This window comes from Dipodomys spectabilis, unplaced genomic scaffold, assembly GCF_019054845.1.
Source record: "Dipodomys spectabilis isolate Male_0828 unplaced genomic scaffold, ASM1905484v1 ptg000220l, whole genome shotgun sequence".
Taxonomy (NCBI): Eukaryota; Metazoa; Chordata; class Mammalia; order Rodentia; family Heteromyidae; genus Dipodomys; species Dipodomys spectabilis.
The window spans coordinates 1,409,784-1,417,653 of NW_024870897.1; positions in this window are offsets into that span (position 1 = coordinate 1,409,784).

A 7,870-nucleotide genomic window follows, 5' to 3' on the forward strand; every position below is an offset into this window, starting at 1 on the left:
AATAGAAAAACACTTAAAAATTTATGCTCAAAATGCAAGTAAAATTTAGACCTATATGCTGAGCAAGAGAATAAATGTGCAATAGAGGTGTGCTATTAACAATATGATTCAGTTATATGTAGGCTTAGGATTAGGAAAGGTGTTCCAGTTAGAGCTGGGATTAGAATAAGAAAAAGATGTAAGTTATAAAAAGGTGTATATAAGTAAGGTGTAAATAAGATTTAAGATATAAAAAGGTGTAAAACTGCAACATATTTTAAGAATAATGAATGGCATCAGGTTAGAATGAATGAACACCAGTGTCTGTAACATTAAACATTCAGATATAATTTGGCTTAAAGTGTGAGTTACTTTTTTGTTCTGGTTAGGTTTAGGGAAGAATAAGCTTTACAGTAAAATTTAGTTTTCCAATAAGAAGTACAAGCAAAAATAAAGTGTGATTGAATAAAATCTAGACAATTTTCTTACATTAACCATTTGGTGTTACATCAAGTTATGATTAGGATTAGATTTCTGGCTAAAGGGGGTTGAGAATAGGATAAAGAAATTGGTTAAATGGGCTGGGAAGGTGGTTCAGTAGTAGAGCGCTTGCCTTGCATGCCTGAGGCCCTGGGTTCTATTCCTCAGCCCCACATAAACAAAAAGAAAAAAGCTGGAAGTGGCATTGTAGCTCAGGTGGTAGAGCGCTAGGCTTGAGCTGAAGAGTTGAGGGACAGCGCCCAGGCCCAGAGTTCAGGCCCCACGACTGGACCTAAAAAAAAAAAAAATTGGTTAAACTAGTGGCTCGCGCCTATTATCTTAGCTACCCAGGAAGCTGATTTCTGAGGAACCCAGTTCAAAGTCATCTGAGGCAGGCAAGTCCATGAAACTTTTATGTCCAATTAACCACCAGAAAACAAAAAAGTGGTGCTGTGCCTCAAGTGGTAAAGCAAACACTTTGAGCTAAGAACTCAGGGATCGTATCCATTCCTAGAGATCAGGGATAGTGCCCTGGCCCAAAGTTCAAGCCCCACGCCCAACAAAAAGAAAAAAAAAATGTGTTAAATGTTAAGTAAAGCTGAACTTATTTTACTTTCTAGGAATGCAGGAAAAGCTGGGATAATGGAAGTACAATGTATTTCATAATATCAGGATTTGAGATCAATGGATATAATGATGCCTGTTATGGAACAAGATAGATTCAGAGTTAAGAGTGAGAAAATCTGTAGGGTTTAGGAAAACCTGCAATTTATTTCAAGAATTACAAGTGGAATTTCAGTTAGGATGACACAAAATGAGCATTTCTCATAAATTTTAGAACTGGGATACTATTAGTATCAAGGATATGGTTAGGATTCTAGCCATAGTTAGAGTTAGAGGAAGGGAGAAAAAAAAATGAGAGTCAAATTGAAGGTAAATTTTAGAATAAGTCTGGTAGGAATTAGAATGAATATGAACTAGAGTATTGCTACTAATATTAGTATCTACTTACAATTAGCCTTATGGTTATTCTCAATGTTCCAGTTTAGATTAAGTTTAGGGTTAGAAAATGACTAAGATATTGGAAAAAAAATTGAAACCTGGGATGGGAAAGTGGCTCAGTGGTAGAGCGCTTGCCTTGCATGTATAAGGCCGTTTTCAATTCCTCAGCAACACATAAGCAAAAAGAAAAAAAGCCAGAAGTGGCGCTTTGGCTCAAGTGGTAGAGCACTAGCTTTGAGCTAAAGAGCTGAGGGACAGGGCCCAGGCCCAGAGTCCAGGCCCCACAACTGGACCCCCCCCCCCAAAAATAAATTGAAACCTATTTTTTGAAGGCTTATTTGAATCAAGTTAGGATGAGTGAAAACTAGTGTACTTGTGTTTGTGTTAGTATTGACATATAATTTGGATTAAGATTAGGGTCAGTATTATGTTCTGATTATTATTAGTTTTATAAATAGGAAAACTTTTAGTATAAAATTCAGTTTTCACTAACAAGTAAAGGCAAAAATGTGATAATGAATAGTAACTAGAGTATTATCATTATATTTATTTCCCAGTGATCATTCTTGCAATGATTAATGAGAGTTTTCCAGCCAGGTTTAGGTTGAGAGTTAGCGTTAAGTAATGGACTAGATGGTAAGTAATCTGAAATTGATTTAGGGTACAGAGGTCCAGGAAAAGGTAGGATCAATGGATGGAAACTACAGTATTTTTCCTGATAAGAGAACTGGAGGACAAATAATATAATGGTTCATGTTAGGGAACAAGATAACTTCAGAGGCAGAGGCAGAAAATTGTGGGAATTATGTAAAACTGAAACCCATTTCCAGAGTGCAAACTGGAGTGGTCATTAGAATGAATAAGAACGAGAGTATTATTCTTAAACATTAGAATTGGACTATCATTAGCGTGAAAGTTAGGTTTCAGTTCCAGCTGGAGTTAGTTTTAGAGTTAGGGAAAGGGAAAATTTAGGGTCAAACTGATACTAAATCTTTTAATAACAAATCGAATTACAATTAGGATGAAAGTGAAATAGGAAAATGCTGACAATATTCAGATTAGTGTGAGTGTTAGTCTCAATATTATGATTAGTATGATTAGTGTGATTATTATTAGTATGATTAGTGTGAGGGTTAGTCTCAATATTCCAGTTAGGTTTAGGGTTAAAAAAATGGCAAGATATTGAGTAAAACTATGAACAATTTTTTTTGAAGATGAATTGAATCAAAGTTAGAATGAGTAAAAACTAATGTCTTTGTATGGCTTTTAGAATCCAAAGGCTATTTAGGTCTATGGTTATGGTTACATTTCTAGTTCAGGTTAGACTTAGGCTTAGGAAAGGGTAAGCTTTAAGGGAAAACAGTTTTCTGCTAACGTAAATTTGAAATTTAACAAAAACTACAGAGTTTTCCTGTTTCCTATACAGGGTTCAATAGGGTTAAATTTAGAGTTAGGTTTCTAGTAAGGTTTAGATATATAGTTAGGGTTAGGAACTAGAGTAGATTTTAAGCAAATCTGCAACTTCTTTTTGGAGATCTAGGAGTTCAGTAAAAGTTAAGATCAGTGGAAATTATGGTACTTTTCATGATATGAAGATTTGAGGCTAATGATTCATAATAGGGAACGATTTCAGAGTCCAAGTCAGGGAATCTATAAGATTTGGAGCAACCTGCAAATCATTTCAAAGACAATGAGCATCTGTTAGGATGTGTCTAAACTTGAGTATTTTCCATTAATTTTAGGATTGGATTACTATTAGCATTAAGGTTACTCTTAAGGTTCTGACCAGGATTAGAGTTAGGATTAGGGCAATGGAAAGTTGAGAACTTGAATGCCTTATTTCCTTTGTGTATGTATATGCACTATTCTAAGGCTTGGATCCAAGGCTTGGGTTCTGTCCCTGAGCTTTTTGCTGTAGGCTAACATTCTACACTTGAGCCACGAGTCCACTTCCAGCTTTCTTTAGCAGTGAATTGGAGATGAGAGTCTCACAGACATTCCTATCCGAGCTGACATTGAACTGAGATCCCCAGATCTCTTCCTTCTGATTAAAGGTAGGATTAAAGGCATGAGCTACCAGAGCTCAGGAAAGTGCCTGACTTACTAATTGCTTTTACTTTTGGTCGAGATCGAGACATAAATTCAATATCTGACCGCTTTGCTCACAAGGTAGCACTGCCACTGGAGTCATATCTCCAAAAATGATTATTTTAAATAGCTGGAAATGATTAAATTTTCTTCAGATGATATGTATCATTAGTGTTGTTCTAAAACTTATCCTAACTAAAAAAAGATTTATAGACCCTAGAGATGATCTGAGGAGATTCTCATGTTTTGCTTCTAATTGCAGAACATTTTAGGGACATGATTTTTAATTATTAGTTTAAGTAGCAAAGGAGTTCTCATTAAACAATGCCGTTTATGCGTACAATATACCTTGGTCAATGCCAACACTTCAACATTCTCATCCATCCCTCCCCTATGCACCTCTTCCTTCACTCTGCTTAATTTTATAGCATATTTACTGGATTCCTCTGCATTCCTCCCCCCCTTTTTCCTGTTCATTCTTCTACCATTTCTAACTTCACCCCTCTTTTACTACCCACTTCCATATGATCCAGCAACTCTACTCCTGAGCATTTACCTGAAAGATTACAAACCAGGATATAGTAAAGGTTTCAGCAAAACCATGCTTACTGAATCAGCCCAGATAGCCTTCAAGAGAGAAATGAATCAAGTATATGTAACACACACACACACGAAATTCTACTTATTGATCAGAAAGAATATTTTACCATTTGTATTTCTCATTTCATCTACCTGGTATCCCATTGTCATCATACTGTCCCTGTACTGCAGTAACCAACATAGGCAAACTGATGGAAAAGATTTTCAAGGTTATCGGCTAGCCATACATTCCTGAATATGAGTTTTCTGCTCATTCTCTTTGTCTATTCATGCCTTTGAGTAGTGATTGTACAGATTCATTTGTACCATTTGCTACACAGAAAAGAGATGAACCACTTGTATGTTTATATATGTATATAAACATACATACATGGATATATGCACACATATGGATATATATTAAATACTTGAGTACATTTTATGTTTTCAAAATTATGGAGCTAACAAAAATCACATGCATTTTTCTTCCTTTTCATTTTTTCAAAACCTAAATAACTTTGTCTCTTTTGAATACCTAATTTTAAAGAAGAGAATGTCATCATCTCTGATCTGTCAGTGGCCTTGAAATTAGATGTTCAAATAGGACAAAGTTGTTTAGGCTTTTTGGTAGAAGAGAGAAGTATTACTAGTATTCAGGGGTTCTCTGCTTGCTAGATAGGATTTGCTTGTATCGCACCTAGCAGCTCAACTACTTTTGCTATACTTCTAATCCGTTTTATTTACTTGAGGTCCTGAACTTTTTGCCAGGGTCTGATCTTAGATTGACTGAGACTTGATAGCTATGCCTCCCACATAATTAGCTAGGATTACAGATGTGAACTACTATGGCAAGCTCATTTGTTGAGATGGCTGTCATGGCAGTTTTTTATCTGGCCTGGCCTCAGACCATGATCATTTTCATTTCTGCTTCCCAACCAGCTGAGATTACAGATGTGGGCTACAATATTTGGTGTACATAACAACTTCTTTTTTAAAAAAGAGGTTTTTATTGTAAAAATACTTTATAGAGGTGTTATATATACCTCCTACTTTGTTTTTCCCCTACCCTCCCTTCCCTCCCACCTCCACAACTACACTCCCCCTCTCCTCCCTTCCCTGCTTCCCCGCCTATATTGTAAAGTTCCTTTCTCAACATACTGTCTTGTGCATCTCATTGGTACAATGGGTCAGCCTGTACCCTATTTAAACATTTTTTTCCCTTCCTCTCCCCAAGCTAGAGAAGGGTGTATACAAGATGCAGGGCACCAACCTTAAATACAGTGAAAACAGGCGTTATATCATGGGGGACGATCATACAAAGAAACAAACAAATCACATGGTAGATTATAAACCCTATCTTGGGGTTCATTTCACTTAACATCATCTTATCTGGTCATATGTACATAGCTTTTGAACTTTTATGCTTGTCCAGCCATATACTAGTTGTTGCAAATAAGGGAAACAATAGGACCTATGTTTCTTTGTGTGTGGATTTTAATATAATTTTTTCCAAGACTCAACGTAGAGCTCCCCTATGACCCAGCAATCCCACTTTTGGGCATTTACCAAATGACCATACACAAGACCATACTAAGCTACCAGCACAACTACGTTTATTGCAGCATTATTTACCATAGCTAAGATATGGAACCAACCCAGCTGCCCCTCAGTAGATGAGTTGATATATATATCATATATGATATATATATCATATATGATATGATATATATATATATATATATATATATATATACACACACACACAATGGACTTCTATGCCTCCATCAGAGAGATTGACATCGCCTCATTTGCTAGGAAATAGAAAGGTGCAGAAACAATTATATTAAGTGAAATAAGCCAGGCTCAAACAACCACAGGTCCCATGGTTAACCTTACTTGCAGTAATTAGTACATGGTACCATATAACCATATAAGAGGATGTTATGACACAAATGAGTTTTTATTCCATGAGATTCTTATCTCTATATAATCCCCCAAATTGGCAGGAGAGCTGTGGATCAAATACAGAGCACAACCCTTGAGGGAACAAGCTTAATTGAGAAGGTAAGGTCCTTAGTTTAAACCATAACATAAGCACTCAAAAAAGTTGATATTTTCTTGAGGTTTTTATTAATTGCTCAGATAATAATCAACATTGTATTTATGGTTAGCATTACTATTAAAATCATGTTATATTTCCTGATGTTATTCTTTATTTTCGTACATTTTATTTACACATTAATATCCAGTAATGGTAAGAGATTATTACTGTTTCACAAGTTTTTTATGGCAGTTGAATATATGGATGAGCGGTGCATACAAGGTGTTTGGACTGAAAATAGATATTTGCAAGCTCTTCACATAAATCAATTATAGTTGAAGAAGCTGTTGGCATGTATGAAATAAACTAAAGGAACCAGCAAGGAAAGAGAAGGTTTGATTCTGGAAAGCACACAATTTTGGAAGAAAAACACAACAAGGAAAATATGTATCTTTTGGTAACTCTTTTTAACCCACCTACACATTTGATTCCTTATTTCAGTTAACTTTATTTAACAAAGTTAAACATTATTGACATTTAATACTAACTGGCTTATGTCTCAGGGAAACAATTATTCTACCCAGGTGCCAGGCCCTTATGCCTATAATCCTAGCTACTCAGAGGGCTGAGATCTCTAGATCCTAGTTCAAAGCCAGGTTGGAGAGGAAATTTGGTGAGATTTTCTGTTCAATTTACCACGAGAAAATTGGAAGTGGCACTCTATGGCTCAAAGTAGCAGCAATAGTCTTGAGTAATAAATCTCAGACACAGAACCCAGGCCCTGAGTTCAAGCTCTCTGACATTATTCTTAAAATACTTGTTCCCACTGTTCAATGTGTCTAGAAGAATGTTTTAAACTTAGGGATTTTTTATTTCATGTTGTCAGCATTGATTTTTAAGATGTGCAAAGAAAAATTATAGTCAGAACTGGTTTGTATTGCTTTGTATTATCCATTGCCTCTACACTCAGAGATCAGCTGGAAAGCAGATAGCCAAATCTTAGCTCTTGGCAATGAAGATGGATATGTTCTTCTTTCAGGAAAGTAACAAACTTATGAAATGGTAGCCTTTATATATAACACCTTAATAGTAACAATAAAATTAATATTATTGCTATGTTTTTTGTCTCTTGTGGAGCTTGAACTCTGGGTCTGGGTATTGTCCCTCAGCTCTTCAGCTCAAGGCTAGCACTCTACCACTTGACCAACAGTGCCACTTCACATTTTCTGAACCTTTAGTTGGAGATCTGGGTCTCACAGACTTTCCTGCCCTGGCTGGCTTTGAACAGAGACCCTCACTTCTCAGCCTCCTTAGTAGCTAGGATTCCAGGTGTTGAGCCACTGGGGCCTGGCAGTAAAATTATTTTGAAAAAGAAAAAAACCCACGATTGTATACTTAAAAAAATCACAATTTGGCAATTGTATCTCTAACGTTGTTGTATCAAAGTAACCATAGGGAGCAATCATTTTTAGATCTGACTATGTTCTGTCCAATGCCAGATAATATTTCATCAATTAATTTTAATTTTAATTTTTCCTAACAAAGTTCATTATGAATGCTCAACAGCACAATTTTCTTCAACATATTTATTTCAACAAACTGCATTTTGCACTTGGTTGGTTTTTTTTTTAATTTTGCCAGAGGTGGAGCTGGAAATCAGGACCTGGGCACTCTCTCTTAACTTCTTTTACTCAAGCCTAG